This window comes from Cavia porcellus, unplaced genomic scaffold, assembly GCF_034190915.1.
Source record: "Cavia porcellus strain 051 isolate PalLab524CR breed Dunkin Hartley unplaced genomic scaffold, mCavPor4.1 scaffold_22, whole genome shotgun sequence".
Taxonomy (NCBI): Eukaryota; Metazoa; Chordata; class Mammalia; order Rodentia; family Caviidae; genus Cavia; species Cavia porcellus.
Window position 1 is genome coordinate 15090458 of NW_026947505.1, and position 18897 is coordinate 15109354.

An 18897-nucleotide genomic window follows, 5' to 3' on the forward strand; every position below is an offset into this window, starting at 1 on the left:
AATCAACAATTGCTACCATCATAATCTTATTATTTTCATAATAGTTGTCCATCCCAGCAGACATAGTAAAATTAAATAAAAAACAGAATAAAACCAATGAAACAGAACATTAAATAAAATGAAACAATAAATCAGAACAAAATAAAATAGTGAGAAAAATATTAGATTTTAAAAACAAGAGGGAAGAAAATCTCCCATTTTTTATATTGCATATTGTTATCCTCCTAATAGATGCTATTGAGCCTGGCCATGCAAAGCCAATCAAACAATACAAGTATTTAGTTGTTTTTGTAACTTAACTGTTATCAACTCAGCCTGTTCTTTAAGCCATTCAGGTGCTTCCAGGGGTGGGAGGTGGCTTCTTGATTCTCAGTCTAAATAAACACTGGTTAGCTTATGGGAAAAATGAACTGGCTTCTCTCTTCCTGGGCCACTCATGGTTTGTGTGGCTTACAGGAATTGGCTTCCTATTGTACTCTTCCCAGACCCAGCATGGCTTTTGCTGACTCACAGGAAAGGTGAACTGGCTTCTGTCTTTTGTATAAGAGTTTAATGCAACAATATATTTATATCACTAGAAAACAAGCTAAAGGGATTAAAAAGTGTTAGATCCAAAACAGAGTTAATATCAGAAAATTATGAATATGAGTATAACCAGGACAGAGAGAAGAGCATTTAAATCCTGGGGTTCACAATGTTAGTATTTTTATTTCATTATTATTTTTATTCTATGTTGTAATGTTAAGTAAAGTAAATCAGACACACAAGCTTAGATATCACATGCATTCTTTTATATGAGAAAACAAAATACAAATAAAGAGCTCCATAGAAGATACAAAATGTGAATCAGTAGATCTTTTGCACATAAGAAGATGATCAGGAGATTGATGGAGTAGGGAGAGAGGGGAGGGAAATGGGGACATAAAAAATTGAGATGAGTTATGTGCATGTACTAACTCCCCACAAGGAATGCAATCATTTTGTAATACAATATATACTAATGAGAAAACTGAAAAAATATGCTCAAAATGTTGAAAAGCAGTAGAAACACTAAAATATAAGTAAGCAGAAGGACAAATCACAGGGAAAAGCAACCTAACTAAAGAAATCTCTGCAACTGTGACACAGTTTCTCTCAACTCAAGTAATCTTCAACCTATAGTGCCAAAACAATACAAATGGTGCCCCAAACTACATCCCTGAGATATTAAGTCCCGGATCTCCATCTTTACTTGACTTTTACTTCAACACTTTTTACTGAGATACACGCATACATAGAAATAGATGTACCCTTAATTGACAAAAAGAATGTAATCAAGTCCATTCAAGATTCTAGTATGTCTCATTGCAACACATGAGTGAGAACTGTGTCCCCCTACTGAGAGCTAAATAGGGGCTAGAGCAAAAGGCTGTGAATTTTCAGGTCTAAAACATGAGATACAAGTTCAGCTGAGGCCATGAAACCCAGAAAGAATTATACCTTTTTGATAATAAATGTGCTACCCTGGCATGTGTCAAGCTCTCCACTGCACCAGTAATTGGAGGGCCTCTGTGACAGTGCTAGAGTGCTCTGTTTCTCCTTACAGCCAATGCCTACAAAGCTTCTCTTCCCTTGCACTCTGCTGTGAGCACTCTGACTCATGGCCCTTTTATCCACCAAGAGCAATGGGTCATCCCAGAGTCCTTTCAACTGCAGATTTTTCTCTTTGTCTTCTTTCCCTCCATGTGTAATATTGCCAGGTGTGAGACTGATACCTACAAAGTGATTTTGGTAATAAATACAAGACAGCAAGGCATGATGATGCTACTCCAAACAATTCAACAGGAAGAGATAAATATTAGAAGATGATTGTATATTCACATTTCAAATGACAATCATGAGCATTGGTGATCTGACCCCTCCTGCAGCCGTCCAGCTGTGCTATGAAAATGTGAACAGATCCTTGGGGCTGGGGATTTAGCTCAGCGGCATAAGCGCCTGCCTTGCAAGCAGGCAGTCGTGAGTTCGATCCCTGGTACCGATAAAAAAAATGAAAAAGACAAAAGAAAAAATTAAAAAAACCAAGAAACAAAATCCAACCATATGCTGTTTACAGGAAACCCATCTAACCCAGAAGGATACTCACAGACTGAAAGTCAAAGGATGGAAAACAATTCTTCATGCAGCAGGAATCCAAAAAAAGGCAGGAGTAGCCATTCTGTTTGCAGACAACGTGAACTTTAAACCAACAATGACCATAAAGGACAAAGAAGGTCACTACATACTCGTAAGGGGAAAACTCCAAGAGGAAGAGATAACTATCTTAAATATATATGCACCAAACTCCAGAGCACCCAGCTATAAAAAACAATTATTAACAGAAATGAAAACTCAAATTCTCAGTAACACAATTGTAACAGGAGACCTTAATACACCACTGACATCAAGGGACAGATCAACCAGACAGAAAATGAGCAAAGAAATAACAGAACTGAATCACACCTGTGAACAAATGGGTTTGATAGACATATACAGAATGTTCCACCCAACAACATCAGAATACACATTCTTCTCAGCAGTACATGGATCATTTTCTAACATAGACCATATATTAGCTCACAGAACATATTTAAGCAAATGCAAAAGAGTTGAAATCATCCCTTGCATATTATCGGATCATAGCGCTCTGAAATTAGAAATTAATGACAAAGGATACTGCAAAAATTCCGCAAACTCATGGAAACTAAATAACACGCTCTTGAGTAATCAGTGGGTCACAGAAGAAATTAAACAATACCTAAAAGAAAATGAAAATGCAGATACAACTTACCGGAATCTGTGGGATGCAATGAAAGCCGTTCTGAGAGGAAAATTTATTGCACTGAGTTCCCACATCAGGAAAACAGAACGAATACAAATAAATAACTTGATGCTACACCTCAAACAGCTAGAAAAAGAAGAGCAAGTCAAGCCCAAAGCCAAAAGAAGAGAGGAAATTATAAAAATCAGAGCAGAAATCAATGCAATAGAGACTAAGAAAACAATCCAAAGAATCAACGAATCAAAGAGTTGGTTCTTTGAAAGAATAAACAAAATCGATAAGCCCCTAGCCAACCTTATTTAAAAAAGGGAAGAAAAAGCTCAAATTCATGCAATAAGAAATGAAAAAGGAGAAATCACTACAGACCCAATAGAAATACAGAGGATCATCAACACCTATTTCGAAAACCTCTACTCTCAAAAGTTTGATAACACAGAAGAAATAGACAGATTCTTAGAAGCATATGAAGTACCAAAGCTAGATCAAGAGGATATAAAGCTGTTGAATAACCCAATCTCTGCTAATGAAATTGAAAATGTAATTAAGTCCTTACCCACCAAGAAGAGCCCAGGCCCAGATGGATTCACTGCAGAATTCTACAAGAAATATAAAGAAGACCTAATGCCGACACTCCTCAAACTATTCAATGAAATTGAAAGGGAAGCAATCCTTCCTAAGTCATTCCTGGAAGCAAATATTACTCTAGTATCAAAACCTGAGAAAGACCCAACTATAAAAGAGAACTATAGACCGATCTCCCTAATGAACACAGATGCAAAAATCCTCAATAAAATATTGGCAAATAGGATCCAGAAAATCATCAAGAAGATTATACATCATGACCAAGTGGGATTCATCCCAGGAATGCAAGGATGGTTCAACATACGCAAATCAATAAATGTAATCCACCATATCAATAAAGCCAAAAATAAGAATCACATGATCATTTCTATAGATGCAGAAAAAGCCTTTGATAAGGTCCAACACTTATTCATGATAAGAACTCTACAGAAAATTGGAATAAATGGTCTTTACCTCAATATAATAAAGGCCATTTATGACAAACCAACAGCCAGCATCATACTAAATGGCCAAAAATTGAAATCCTTTACTTTAAAATTAGGCACAAGACAAGGATGTCCTCTATCACCACTCCTATTTAATATAGTACTGGAAGTACTAGCCAGAGCAATTAGACAAGGGAGAAAAATAAAAGGGGTAAAGATCGGAAAAGAAGAAGTTAAATTATCATTGTTTGCAGATGACATGATACTCTACATAGAAGACCCCCTAAACTCCGTTGAAATACTCTTAGATACAATAAATAAATTCAGTAATGTGGCTGGATACAAAATCAATACTCAGAAATCAATAGCATTCCTATACGCGAACAACAAAATCACAGAGAGGGAAATAAGAGAAACTGGACTATTCACATTAGCAAGCAAAAAAATGAAATATTTAGGAATTACTCTTACGAAAGAAGTGAAAGACTTATACAGTGAAAATTATAATACACTGAAAAAGGAAATTGAAGATGATCTCAGAAAATAGAAAGACATCCCTTGCTCATGGATAGGAAGAACAAACATTGTGAAAATGGCCATTCTCCCAAAACTGTTATACAGATTCAATGCAATCCCAATAGAAATACCATCAACATACCTTATAGATCTAGAGAAATCACTCCTAAATTTCATCTGGAACCAGAAGAGACCTAGAATCGCAAAGGCAATTCTAAGCAGCAAAGACAAAGCAGGAGGCATCACAATCCCTGACTTGAAGTTATACTACAAAGCAACAGTAGTAAAATCAACATGGTATTGGAATCAAAACAGAGCCGAAGATCAGTGGAATAGATTAGAAGATACAACCACAACTACGAACACACTCAACCACCTTATTTTTGATAAAGGAGCCAAGAAGGTTCACTGGAAGAACGACAGTCTCTTTAATAAATGGTGCTGGAAAAACTGGCTCTCCATTTGCCGAAAACTAAAGCTAGACCCATGTCTATCACCATGTACTAAATTAAAATCTAAATGGGTCAAAGATCTGAATATTAAAACAGAAACACTAAATCTATTGGAAGACAAATTGGGTAGAAACCTTGGAGACATAGGAGTAGGTAGAGAATTCATGAACAGGACTCAAACCGCACGGGAAATACTTCCCAGAATCAATAACTAGGACCACTTCTTATTAAAAAGTTTCTGCACGTCAAAAGAAATCTCCAGCATAGTGAAAAGAAAACCCACAAACTGGGAAAAGATTTTAGTGAACTCTCTCTCAGACAAGGGACTCTTGTCTAAAACATATAAAGAATTAAAAAAACTCAGACCTCCAAAATTCAAAGATCCAATCCAAAAATGGGCATCTGAGATGAATACGCAATTCTCAGATGAAGAAATGCAAATGGCAAATAAATACATGAAAAAATGCTCATCATCATTGGCCATTAGAGAAATGCAAATTAAAACCACACTGAGATACCATCTCACTCCTGAAAGAATGGCCAGAATCAAGAAAACCGACAACAAATGCTGGAGAGGCTGTGGGGAAAAAGGAACTCTCCTGCACTGCTGGTGGGAGTGTAGACTGGTACAGCCTTTGTGGAGATCTGTCTGGAGATTTCTCAAAAAGTTGGGACTGGAAATCCCATTTATTCCAGCTATTCCACTTCTAGGCATATTCCCAGAAGAACTGAAAGCATCATATCACAGTGATATATGTGCACCTATGTTTATAGCAGCACAATTTGTAATCGCCAGATCTTGGAAACAACCCAAGTGTCCATCAACTGAGGAATGGATAAAAAAAGTTGTGGTATTTCTATACAATGGAGTATTATTCAGCTATAAAGAAGGATCACATTGAGATATTTATCAATAAATGGGCGCAGCTTGAGACCATACTCATAAGTGAAATAAATCAATCTCACATGTGTGAATACCGAATAGTTTCCCTAATGTAAGTAATGATTCAAATATATAAAAATAAGTGGTAATCATGATTCCCCACTAGGTGGCCTTGAAGCCTTATAAAGTTTTCACTCATTAATTAGAAAGGCTTTATTCTGGCCTTCTTGATATGAAAATATTTGAAGCTAGAGTATATGAAATTTTATCCAAATATTTCAAGGAAAAAGACACTATGGTAACTACTATTAAGTCAGGTTATATGGTGGTGAAGTACTAGGTTGTTGAAACAGTCATGCTGTGACCTCTATTGTTATATTGTTATGTCCTGTTTTATCTCAATCTCCCCCTTATTGTTTTAAAAAAATTATTTAGTCATTTCTTATGTTTGTCTTAATTAAAGAAAAAATTTAAAAAATTAGGATATATAAATAGTAACTCTTTTCGATTTCCTATTAACTTGTTTTGAAGTCCTGTAGTACTCCCACGATCTTGTTTTGACTGATTAGACTCTGTTCCATTCTATATGATAGTATCAAGTTTGAAGACATAGGCAACTACTTTGAAGACAATAAGATTCACTAAGATACCCATTCTGGTTTGACTATTGTCTTCTCTGGAAGTCCTGTAATGTTTACAATGCCTAAGTTTTATTGGTCTTGTTCTCTACTGTTTTGTCCAACTTTATAATATCTAATGAGATAGACAATTCTTTTTAAGGAAACAAGGGACAACGTTGATAACCATTGTTGATAAACTTGTACTCTGTTCTACACCATGTGCTATGTCTATCCTTGGTATTGACTGACAGCTTTGTTTTGCCATATTTGACTGTATTCTCTCCCCCCCAAAAAAGTAACAAGCACTAAGGAGTAATAAAATCCAAAATGTGTAAATTTTGTTGTAAAAAAGAGAGGGAAAAAAAAAAAAAGAAAAAGAGCTCTAACGGATATAACAGCAAGTGTGTTTAGGGGTATTAAATAGCTGACTATATCAATGTTTTGGATCATTGAACACAGCTGTTTGCAGTCTCCCTATTTGAATGTCCACCTTGTGTTCTTTGATACTGTGATTTGAGGAACTATTTTCAAGATGATAATATGTAATCTACTAAAAGGCGATTTCTTACTGTTATGTTTTTTTTCTTGTTGTTGTTGTTGTTTTGTTTCTTTTTTTGTAGTTCTGTATTACGTGTACCCTTACACCGCTTTGGTTTGTTTTGTGTTTTTCTCTTTTTCCTCTTAAATAAAAAAAAATACCATTATGATCTGATAACATGTACAGTATAACTGGATTCTTTTGCCTTCATTTAAAGACGGTTTAATAGCTGGTATATTGTCTATTTTAGTGGAAAGTCCCATATATTGCTGAGAACATGTATTCAGTTGTTTCAGTATGGAGCAGAATACTCTTTAAATAAAAGTATCTATTGTGTTAAAAAAAAAAAAAAAAAAAGAAAATGTGAACAGATCCTGTGTCAAAGCTCCCTACTCCCCGGGCCCGCGCCTGCTCCTCTACCTGGTCTTCGGCTCTGGGGCTGTGCTGGCTGTCTTGGGAAATCTGCTGGTCATCACTTCCATTCTCCACTTCAAGCAGCTCCACTCCCCAGCTAACTTTCTGGTCGCCTCTCTGTCCTGCGCTGACTTCTTGGTGGGGACGACTGTGATGCTCTTCAGCATGGTCAGGTCTGTGGAGAGCTGCTGGTACTTTGGGGACATTTTCTGTAAATTCCACTCCTGTTTTAATGGCATCTTATGTTACTGCTCTATCTTCCACTTGTGCTTTATCTCCATGGATACATACATAGCTGTCACTGACCTTCTCTGGTCTATCCCACCAGGTTCACTGCTTCTGTGTCTGGCATGTGTATCGCCTTCTCCTGGCTGCTTGCTGTAGTCTATAGTTTTCTGTTCTTTACGCAGGGGCAACTGAAGCTGGGCTGGAGGAACAAATAAGTACCCTCAACTGTCGGAGGCTGTCAAGCTGGAGTTAATCAAAACTGGGTCTTGGTCAATTTTCTACTATTTTTCATCCCTACACTTGTGATGATAAGTGTTTACTCCAAGCTTTTCTTGATAGCTAAGCTACAGGCTAGGAAAATTGAAAGTCTGAGAAATAAGACAGAAAAACCATCAGATAGCTACAAAGACAGGGTAGCCAGGAGGGAGAGAAAAGCAGCTACAACCCTGGGAATCATAGTGATAGCTCTTCTGATTTCACGGCTGTCGATACTTCATCAATTCCATCATCGATACCTTCCTGGGCTTCATCACACCCATATATGTGTATGAAATATTAGTTTGGATCGGTTACTACAACTCTGTCATGAATCCCTTGATTTATGCTTTCTTTTATGCTTGGTTTCATAAAGCCATTGAACTAATTGTCACAAGTAAACTGTTCAGACAGAATTCTTTCACAATAAACTTTCCTGAGTAGATTCTTGTTTTTTTTCCCTGAAAATTAGAGATTCATGCTAAAAACTTTAGAGGAAAAATAAATGATCATCAATGTTGAAGATTTCTTAATGTAAAATAACTAAATATCTTTTAATCTTAAACTAGGACAAATTCAGATCAAATTAATGTGTAATGTTTTTGATAAATCTAGCATTAAAAGCCAAACTGAATAGAAGCCATAACTTTTGAGTCAAATCTGCCATTTATCACTGTGATATTGGGCTACTGGTTTGTCTGAGCTTTTTTATGTCAGGTGAATAACTGTGTCTTTGTATCACTGAGAACATTTAACATAAAAGATAATAAAAATAACATGAATATTTAAAGTTCTGATTCTTTTATTAGTTTTTGTAAGTTAACAATCTGAATACACTCCTCTCTGTTGTAGCATTGCCTTCATCAAGTATAAATTAATAAGAGAATCTTACAGAGGTAATTGCTCTTTATTCAGAGGGGCTATTCAGAAAGGCTGCATTGAATAGTGTCAGATTTGTATGTCAGGGTCAGGAAAAATAAGCCAGGAGCATATCTATTAATTAATATCAGTTCCATTATTTACAATAAAAAAGGAAATGGGTGGCATAAATAAAAGCATTCACCATTCAGTGAGCGTTTTGCTAGTAACTACACTTATAAAAAATTACATGAATATAAGAAACTTTAAAATTTATTATATGTTTAAATCATGGAGTTTAAGTTTTTTTGTTATGATTTACTTCTAAATTAATTTATTACTCATTTAAATTTGCAATTGTTCCAAATACAGAATTTTTCAAAGATGTACATTAAAGTATACATCTTAATACAACCAAAGGAAGAAAGAACTCTGGCATGAGGATTATTACCAAGGGTGGAAACATTTATTTTCATAGTTCCAAAGCAACTGAATTGTTTCTGTAATTCAGAACATATTGCAAATGGCAGGTAATTAGCGGTGAATTGCTCTTGGTATTCAAATCAGAGGACAGCATGTTCTATGCATCAATGAATAAGCTGCTGAGTTCAATTTGTCTCTTTTGGGCACCAAACTTTATTTGTTTTTATTTTATGTTTCCTTTTTTATCAGGTTTTTATTTTTACTGATACATGTTTGCAGTATGTGATGAATACATTCCTATGGAGAGCTGGTACATCCACAGAACACATCTTTTTTTTTTTTTTTTTTTTTTGTCTTTTTCGTTTTTATCGGTACCAGGGATCGAACTCACGACTGCCTGCTTGCAAGGCAGGTGCTTATGCCGCTGAGCTAAATCCCCAGCCCCCACAGAACACATCTTTATTCCTTTTTATTTCTAATTCTCTTTTGCTCCTCTCCATACCCTCTATCTCTTGGTCCCTTTCTCTTTTCTAAATGATGTTTCTCCACATTCATATTATTTCTCTTTTGTTTTGATTGTTATGTGTATGTTAGGTTTCTCATACAAGAAAAAATATGCTTGAGACAGGGACCAACTTTTAAAAATCAGCATTATATCTTTGAGGAAAGAACTAATATAGAAAAGTGTCCTTGCTATTTTCTCTAATTTCTACTTAGATACACAATGATACTATTTATTACAAGCACATTATTTCTTCTAATATTAAATAAGCGCTTTAAGTTGGTAAAGCTATGTTTATGTCATGTACTATTTCTGATTATACTGATTGAGAGAAACTGTATATATCTATGTGATTTAAAGATAAATAAATTCACCTTGGATGTCATACTATCCTTTACAGTTCTTCAGTTCAAGTGTTAAATGCTGTCTATTTAGATTCTAGTGATTTAAATCTGAGTAAGTTTTCCTAAATTAACTAATAGAAAAATTTATATACATATCGAGTATGTCCAATATTCTTTTATTTACATTTGTTTTCCAGACACATTTATTGGTTACTTCCCCCAATAAGGATTGTCACACAAAAACTAACCTTTTTTGGTCCTATTTTTTCATTTATAGATATCAGATGTCTTTCACTTATAGACATCAGATGTCATTTTAACCCAGATGTTAAAGATATCTGGTGAATACTTCAAAGTTTCTTTCAGGATTGAAAATGTACTTCAAAAAGTACTTCTAGCTCAATGCTATTTTTCAAGTATATTAGACAAGCCAGTTAATCTTACCATATCTATTCTAAGGTAATACATTGTTCTAGTTTTATAAGCCTTTTAAAACTTCCTTTATGATGGAGAAAGTACCACCCTCTCATTCTCTGGGAACTGCACTGTACTGTGTCTAGAATGTGCCCCTTTATTTCAGAGAGCATCACTGAGTGATCTCAGTAGTCAATTCACAAGTTCTAGGAACAGAAGGATATAACAAAAAGAGAATTTAAACCTCTCACAAAGATTGTACATAAATTTATGAAATGTTCATTTTGTATATTAGATTGCATAACTTATTTAATCTTTATAACAACTTCTTAAGTAGGCAATATAATTCCCTTTACTGAGAAAGCTCAGCCATAAAGGGGCGAATTCTCATATCCAAGGTTACATATTTAGTTATCAGAATGAGTTCTCACATCCGCCTTCAGAGAATGAGAGTCCCCCAACTGTGCTCACCTTCGAAAGAGAATGATGCCCAGACAAGGCACATAACTTGCTCAGAGATTTTTTTTTTGAGCATGAAGTTTTTATAAACATTATTACACAGGAACAATATGGTTGTCATACAGAAAATTATAAACAATGTTCTACAGACAGATATAAACACAAAAGAAAATAACTGGTTAGTTAAATCTTTTGTTTTGTGCTGTAATGAAGGTTGAACCCAGGACCTTCCCAGAAAGATACATCCTGAGAATTAGTTTTTAATTTTCATTTTGAGGCAGAGTTTTTCCAAGTCACTACATTACTTATGCTAGACTCCAACTTAGAATCATTCTGAGTCAGTCTCAGAATACTGGCTGTCAAGCATATTTCTTCATTTTTAAAATGTTTCTAAAATAGGGTTTTTATTATGCAGAAGTTTTGTAACCTAGGACTAAAAGGAGGACATTTTAACTATGAGGCAAGATTTGTCTGCTCCTCAAATTAAAGTGTAGTCTTGCTACTTGATCCTATTTGATCATTTGTTTCCTTTAAGTTTCTTCTCTGCAACGTGACTACTACACTCACATCCTCTTGGTCACCATGTCCTTGTTGTGGTTAAAATTAATTTAACTTTTTTCTCATGAGAATAAATTCATTATTTTGAAAAACGTGGCTGTTTATGAATTATAAGTGCCTTTAGTAGCTAATGTTTTTAATATTACCTTGAAATTTGTATTTTTCCATGTACCAAAGATTAAAACAAAAAAAATATGCAGGTGTATTTGTATGTAGTCTCCCTCCTGTTTTAGGGACCTCATTATTCATCCCTTCACATTATGATTCACATTCCAATGATCTGTTTTGCATATGTATTTTAATTATAAAACTGCTCCTTCAAAATATCCTTTCTTATCTTTAATATCAGAAACAAGACAAGTATGTCCATTATTACTACTCCTGTCCAACATGTACTCAAAACATTAGTCAGAGTAATCAGAAAAGAGAAAGAAGTAAAACAGATATGGAATACAAGGAAGAAGGCAAATCATCTTGATCGTCTCTATTGAAGACCCAAAGTATTTGAGCAAAAGAATCCTAGATTTAGTAGCCAAAGTCAGCAATGTAGCAGGATATAAGACAACATACTAAGATCAATAGCAAAGACAAATGAAATTTCTAGTTTCACTCTTTTGAGGAATCTCCATACTAATTCCCATAATGATTGTGCTAGTTGACATTTACACCAACAGTGGAGAGGGTTCCCTTCCAAGATCTCATGTTAAAGTGATACATGTATGTACATGTTTATAGCAGCACAATTCATAATAACTAAGTCTTAGAAGCTGTCTACATGCCCATCAACAGATAAATGGGAAAACAAAGTGTACTACAATGGAGTATTACTTCACCATAAAAGTAAACTTGGGTGATTTGTAGGAAAATGGATGTGGCTGACAACCACAGAATCAAGTGAAATCAATCAAATACACAAGCATAACTATCACATGGCTTCTCTGATATAAGAAACAAAGTATAAATAAAAAGCAAAATAAAAGACAGATAATAATAAGAAGGATATTCATCTTCATCAAAGAGGAAAGGAATTGATAGAGAGATAGATGGAAGGAAAAGAAAGTGAATACAGAAAAGAATTAAGACATGTTATATACATTTTATATATTGGATTATATCATTTTGTATCAATTGCACAAAAATAATGTAAAGCTTATGTGTCTGTCATATATATATATATATATATATATATATATATATGATCAAGAGATGGATAGAAGGTGGGAGAGAAAGGCAAAGGAAAGAGAGGGGGATAAAAAATTAAAATGTGCTATGTATACATATCAACTTCTCACAAGGAATGTAAATGTTGCATAGCACAAATACATCAATGGCATTACTGTACATCAATAATGAACTCACTATGAAAAAAACTAGTGAAATAATATCATTCACAATGATATCAAGAAAAATTAAATGCTTAGGAATTAACCTAACAAGGAAGTGAATGACTTCTACAACAACAACTACAGTACTCTGGAAAAACAGATTAAAGAAGCATCAAAAATGGAAATATATCCCCTGCTCCTAGATAGGCAGATGCAATATGGTCAAGATGAACATGTTTCTAAAACTAATAGGTAGATTTAATGCAATCTCAAAATACCAACACAATTGTTCACGGAACTAGAGAAAACAATCCTAAAATGTATACAGAATGAAAAGAGATATAAACTATTAAAATCAATCTTGGGCAACAAGAGCAACACAGGAGTCATCACAATCCCAAACTTGAAACTATATCACAAAGCTGTAGTAATAAAGTCAGTGTGGTATTGGCATAAAACAGATTTATGGTTCAATGGTGGAGATTCAGAAAAAAAAAACCCAGGCAATTTTAACCATCTTATTTTTGATGAAGTGTCCAAAAATATACACTGGATAAAATATAGTTCCTTTAACAAATGGTGCTTGCAAAGCTGGTTATCCATATTAGATATATCTTATCATGAACTAAATGAAATCAAACTGGAACAAAGATCTAAATGTTCAAACAGGAACAATAGTCAAGAAGAAAAGCAGATAAAACTCTTGAAGACAAGGTATAGGAAAGCACTTTCTGAACAGAAACCCAATGGTTCAAGGAATAGTACCAAGAATCAACGAATGCGATGATATAAAATTAAAAAGCTTCTACATAGCCAAGGAAACTGCCAACAGACTGAAATGATGACACTCAGAATGGGAAAAAAAGTTTCCAGCTATTCCTCAAACATAGTACTAATCTCTAAAATATACAAAGAATTGGATGAAATTGGACATTGCAATATAAAAGATCCATTCAAATGATGGGCAACTGAAATGAGTAGCCACTTCTCAAAAGAACTATAAATAGCCAATAAATATATGAAAAAATGTCAACATCACTAGACACTAGAGAAATGCAAATAAATAAAGAAATAACACTGTGATTCTGTGTTCCACCTCAGAAGGAATGGCTACAATCTAAAATTCAAATAATACGAAATATTAGCAAGGCTGCAATGAAAAATTAACACTTCTATTCTGTTGGTGGGGATGTATACTAATCCAACCTGTATGAAAATTCTTCACACAAATCTAGAAGTTTCATTTGACCCGGGTATTTCCCTCCTAGATATCTTCTGGACAGAGTTAAAGACTTCATGTTATAGCAATACATGCATACCCACATTTACAAGAACACAACTCATACCTAAATCATAGAAGTGGTGTATTTGTCCATCAAGAGATGAACTGATAAAGAAATGTGATTTTTTATATAAAAGAGCACAGCTCTGCCATAAAGAAGAATAAATTGGAGTGATCTATGTGGAAGCGAGTGCACTCTGAGGCCATAACATTAAGTAAAATAAATCAGACACACAAGTTAAGTAATATATATTTTCTCCTATATGATAAATGCAAAATATAAATAGAGAGCAAATTAAAAGATAGATAACAGGAAGTAATGAGCTAGATCTTTCACAAACAGGATGGAATAGGGGAGGAGATGGAGAGAAAGGGCATGAAAATAGGATGGATGTGTGCTATATGCATGTACCAACTCCCCACAAGGAATATAATCATTATGAAAGATGACATGTACTAATATAAAATAACAATGAAAAAATATTATGATGAATAGGTTGAAAAGGTATACAAATCAAAATATAAATAAACACAAAAACACATTACAGGGGAACAGAATCTAAAGAGAATTCTATGGTAGTGACAGAGTATTACTAGGCTAACTTATCTCCAATCCACAATAAAAAAAATAAAATTTAAAAACACATTCAACAAGTTGCACCCCCAAATCCTTATTTCCCCCAAAACTGATCCAAAAATAGAGGAAAGTATAGAAAAAATTCAAAAAACACTTTTCAATTATTTAAAGAGATAAAGGAAGAAATTTATAGGCAAATGCATGATAGTTTAATTAAACAGAAAAAGGATCTCACCAAAAATATGTTTGACAAGCTTAACGAATAAAACGTCTAATTGAGTCAAGGATAATAACACATGACACGAATGATGATTTCAAAAAAAATTATAAATTATGAAAAGAAATCAAGCAGAGCTAGAGATGAAACATTTCATGGAAAGCATGAATAGCATACTTTACCAACATGAGTACAGATTAACAGGAGTAGAAGACAAGGTGGATTTAAGAGAATACAAACAATGATACATTAAAATGAAGACACAATGCAAGCTAGATGGAATAGGTACAATATGATTTAAAAATCATTTTCAAAATTATAGAAATAAAGCAAAAATTAGAAGATAATTATAAAAATAAACCAAAAATTAGAAGCCATAAATTATTCACTGAAATTATAGAAAAAGTTCTAAGTCTAGGGAAATAACTCACAATTCAAGTACAAGAGGCACATAAAACCCAATAAGCATGATCAATAAAGATCCTCTCCATCCACATCATAATTGGTATTTTAGAAATTCAGTCACAGGAGAGAAAACTAAAAACTGACAGTGAAAACCTATAAAGGCACAGCCATCAGAATAACTGTAGGTTGTTCAGCACAAACCTTAAGGTGGAGAGATACTGAAAAGAAGTTTTTGAAACCCAAAGAAAACAATTGTTACTCTGGGCTTCAATAACCTGAAAAATAAGCCTTTGAAATTGAGGAGGAATTGAAGACTTTTCACAAAGAAATTCTCAATCAAAGAACCCACATTGCACATAGATATAACTGTGAGAGTAGTTACAAAAAGGAGGAAAATAAAGGCATCAGCCTGGGAAAAGTAATGCAATAACAGAATTCAATTAACACTTTACAATAATAACTTAATGTCTATGGTCTCACTTATCAATTAAATGGCAAAGATTTTTCAGGTTGGATAATATAAAAAAGCAGTCACCCATAGGAAGCACACCTCATGCAAAATGAGAACGTACACTGAGTGAAAGCATTAAAAAGGATACTCCACTCAACCAGAGCCCCAAAACAAGCAGTGGTAGTGATCTCATACTCAGAAATAGATGACTACAAATCAAAATAATCAGAAAGCAAAAAGACCACTACATATTGATCAAGGGAACAACAGAAAAAGATAATTGTAAATATCTATGTATCAAAGTTCATGACACTCAATTTCATAAAAATAAAAACTACTGCTCAGTTAATAGAACAGATAAACATTGGAACAATATAGTAAGGGACCTCAATACCCCCTTCACACAATTGAGTAAACTGAAGAATCAATGAATAAATATCAGAGTTAAATGACACCATTGAGCAAATGGACTTAACAGATTACCTGCAGAATATTTCATCCAAAAGCATTGGAATATACATTTTTCTCAACAGCACAAAGAACTTTTGCAAAACAGACCATATTTTAAGCCACAAAACATGCTTACATAAGTACAAAAGAATTAATATAATCCCTTGTATAAAATTGAGTCATAGTGGAATGAAACTAGAAATAAAGAGCAGAAGATTCCACAGAAACTATGCAAGCACAAGATCAAATAGTACATTATTGAATAATCAATGGATCATAGAAGAAACCAATAAGGAAATTGAACAGTTCAGAATCAAATGACAATAGGGCAAAATATACCAAAGCCAATCAGAAACAATGAAGTCAGTTATAAGAAGCAAGGTGACAGTTAAGATGCACACACTAAAGAAAAAAACCCAAATAAACAACCTAATGATGCACCTCAGCATTCTAGAAAGACAAGAACACTTCAAATCTGAAGCTAATAGAAAGAAGGAAATTAGAAACACAAAGAGGAAATTAATGAAATAGAGACTATAAAGACAATACAAAACCCAAGAACCAATAATGAATCAAAGATCTGGTTCATTGAAAGAATCAAAAAGGATCAGGTGACAGGAAATACAGGAGAGAGAGCTGGGAAGGGGAAAAATGATCAAGATGTGACACTTGTATCACCGATTTCCCTGATGAATGTGTTTATTCTGTATCACAGAATACACTGTATAAATGTATTTAAAATGCAATCAGTGCTAGAAAGCATGAAGAGCTCATGGAAAGGACTATTAGTGGCAGCATGAGATTCCTTCATAAATATGTCTCGAAAACATAAGGTAATAAAAAAGGGTAATAAAGAATACTTCAGAACAAACAACGTGCTTTCAAATTCTGAGGAATATTGGGACGCATTATTTCCATTTGTGTTGGATGAGCACACCACATGTCATCTGAAAATTGGATGGGCACATATTGGTTTTGGCATTAACATAATAGTTATTTGAAGTGTCTTCATTTCCTCCTTACACTATGGGATTCAGTCTTACCCACACAGGATATTTGCCTTCATTAAGTTACTCTCCTGAGGGAAAAGTCCATTCAGGGCTTCACCTTAGCATTGTTTAATTAAGATAAAACCCCTAATAAGAGGTGGCACTCAGACATGCATCAGGAAGCAGACCATTCCTGTCACTGAAAATCACTGCACAGGCATGAAAACAGAGGTAAGAAACAGAAAAATTTTTAAATAGCATTGTGTATAATAATGAAATTGGTTATTTGTACATAAGGAAGGAAATATTTTTATCAGATGAGAACATCAATTAGCTTCTAGATACGGGAATACGTTATAAAGAGGGAACAATTTATGGATATACTTGAAATTACAGACTACTCTATATTTTTTGAGGATTTTTAAAGAAAGGAATTACACAGTGGGCTACTGAAGAGGACAGTTTTCTCAGGCAACAAAAGACAATCATGAGCAGAGATGACCTGATCCCTCCTGGAGCCGTCCAGCTGTGCTATGAAAATGTGAACAGATCCTGTGTCAAAGCTCCCTACTCCCCGGGACCCCGCCTGCTCCTCTACCTGGTCTTTGGCTCTGGGGCTGTGCTGGCTGTCTTGGGAAACCTGCAGGTCATCACTTCCATTCTCCACTTCAAGCAGCTCCACTCCCCAGCTAACTTTCTGATCGCCTCTCTGGCCTGTGCTGACTTCTTGGTGGGGACGACTGTGATGCCCTTCAGCATGGTCAGGTCTGTGGAGAGCTGCTGGTACTTTGGGGACAGTTTCTGTAAACTCCACTCCTGTTTTAATGGCTCCTTCTGTTATTCCTCTATCTTCCACTTGTGCTTTATCTCCCTTGATAGATACATCGCTGTCAGTGAACCCCTCATCTACCCAACCCGGTTCACCTCCTCTGTATCTGGCATGTGTATCGCCTTCTCCTGGTTGCTTCCCATTACTTACTGCTTCTCCCTTCTTTACACAGGGGCTAATGAAGCTGGGCTGGAAGGAACTAGTGAGTGCCCTCACCTGTGTGGGAGGCTGTCAGATTGCAGTCAATCAAAACTGGGTCTTGATAGACTTTCTATTATTTTTCATCCCTACTCTTGTGATGATAAGTGTTTATTTCAAGATTTTCCTTATCGCTAAGCAGCAGGCTAGGAAAATTGAAAGTCTGAGCAATAAGACTGCAACATCATCAGACAGCTACAAAGACAGGGTGGCCAGGAGGGAGAGAAAAGCAGCCACAACCCTGGGCATCGCAGTGATAGCTTTTCTGATTTCATGGTCGCCGTACTTCATTGATTCTGTCATCGATGCCTTCCTGGGTTTCATCACACCCACGTATGTTTTTGAAATATTAGTTTGGATCGCTTACTACAACTCAGCAATGAATCCCTTGATTTATGCTTTCTTTTACCCTTGGTTTCGAAAAGCCATCAAACTAACTGTCACCGGGAAACTGTTCAGACAGAATTCTTCCACAATAAACTTGTTTCCTGAGTAGGTTCTTGTTTTCAATGAGAGGAAGTGAAAAGAGATTCAAAGAGATTTATCAGGGGAAAGAAAATATCATCCACATGCAACTTGATCTCTTAGTGTAAAATAATGGAATTATGTTTCAATTTTACACAAGAGAAACAGGAAAATCAATGAATTTCACCATGTCCTTTCCAAGATTAATAAATTGGTATCTTTATTTTTGTAAGTATTTAAAAACCTTTATTATAACAGACAGAAACTCCCGCTTTCATAATTCTCTGGAAACAACTCCAAGGTATCTAGAATGTGAGCCTTTGTTTCAGTGAACATTCATGAGCTGATTACGCTAGTTAATTCTGGGGTCCTGGAAACAGAAAATATAGCAAGAAAGATATTTAAATCTTGTAAGCTTTATATGTAAATTTATGAAAC

At 34.8% G+C, this 18897-nt stretch overlaps 2 pseudogenes; both read left to right on the forward strand.

Moving 5' to 3' along the window:
- Positions 1 to 1876: 1876 nt before the first annotated feature.
- LOC100725023 (trace amine-associated receptor 7a-like) lies at positions 1877 to 8157 on the forward strand (annotated as a pseudogene).
- Positions 8158 to 17186: 9029 nt separating this feature from the next.
- Positions 17187 to 18490, forward strand: LOC100725294 (trace amine-associated receptor 7c-like; annotated as a pseudogene).
- The last annotated feature ends 407 nt before the right edge of the window (positions 18491 to 18897 follow it).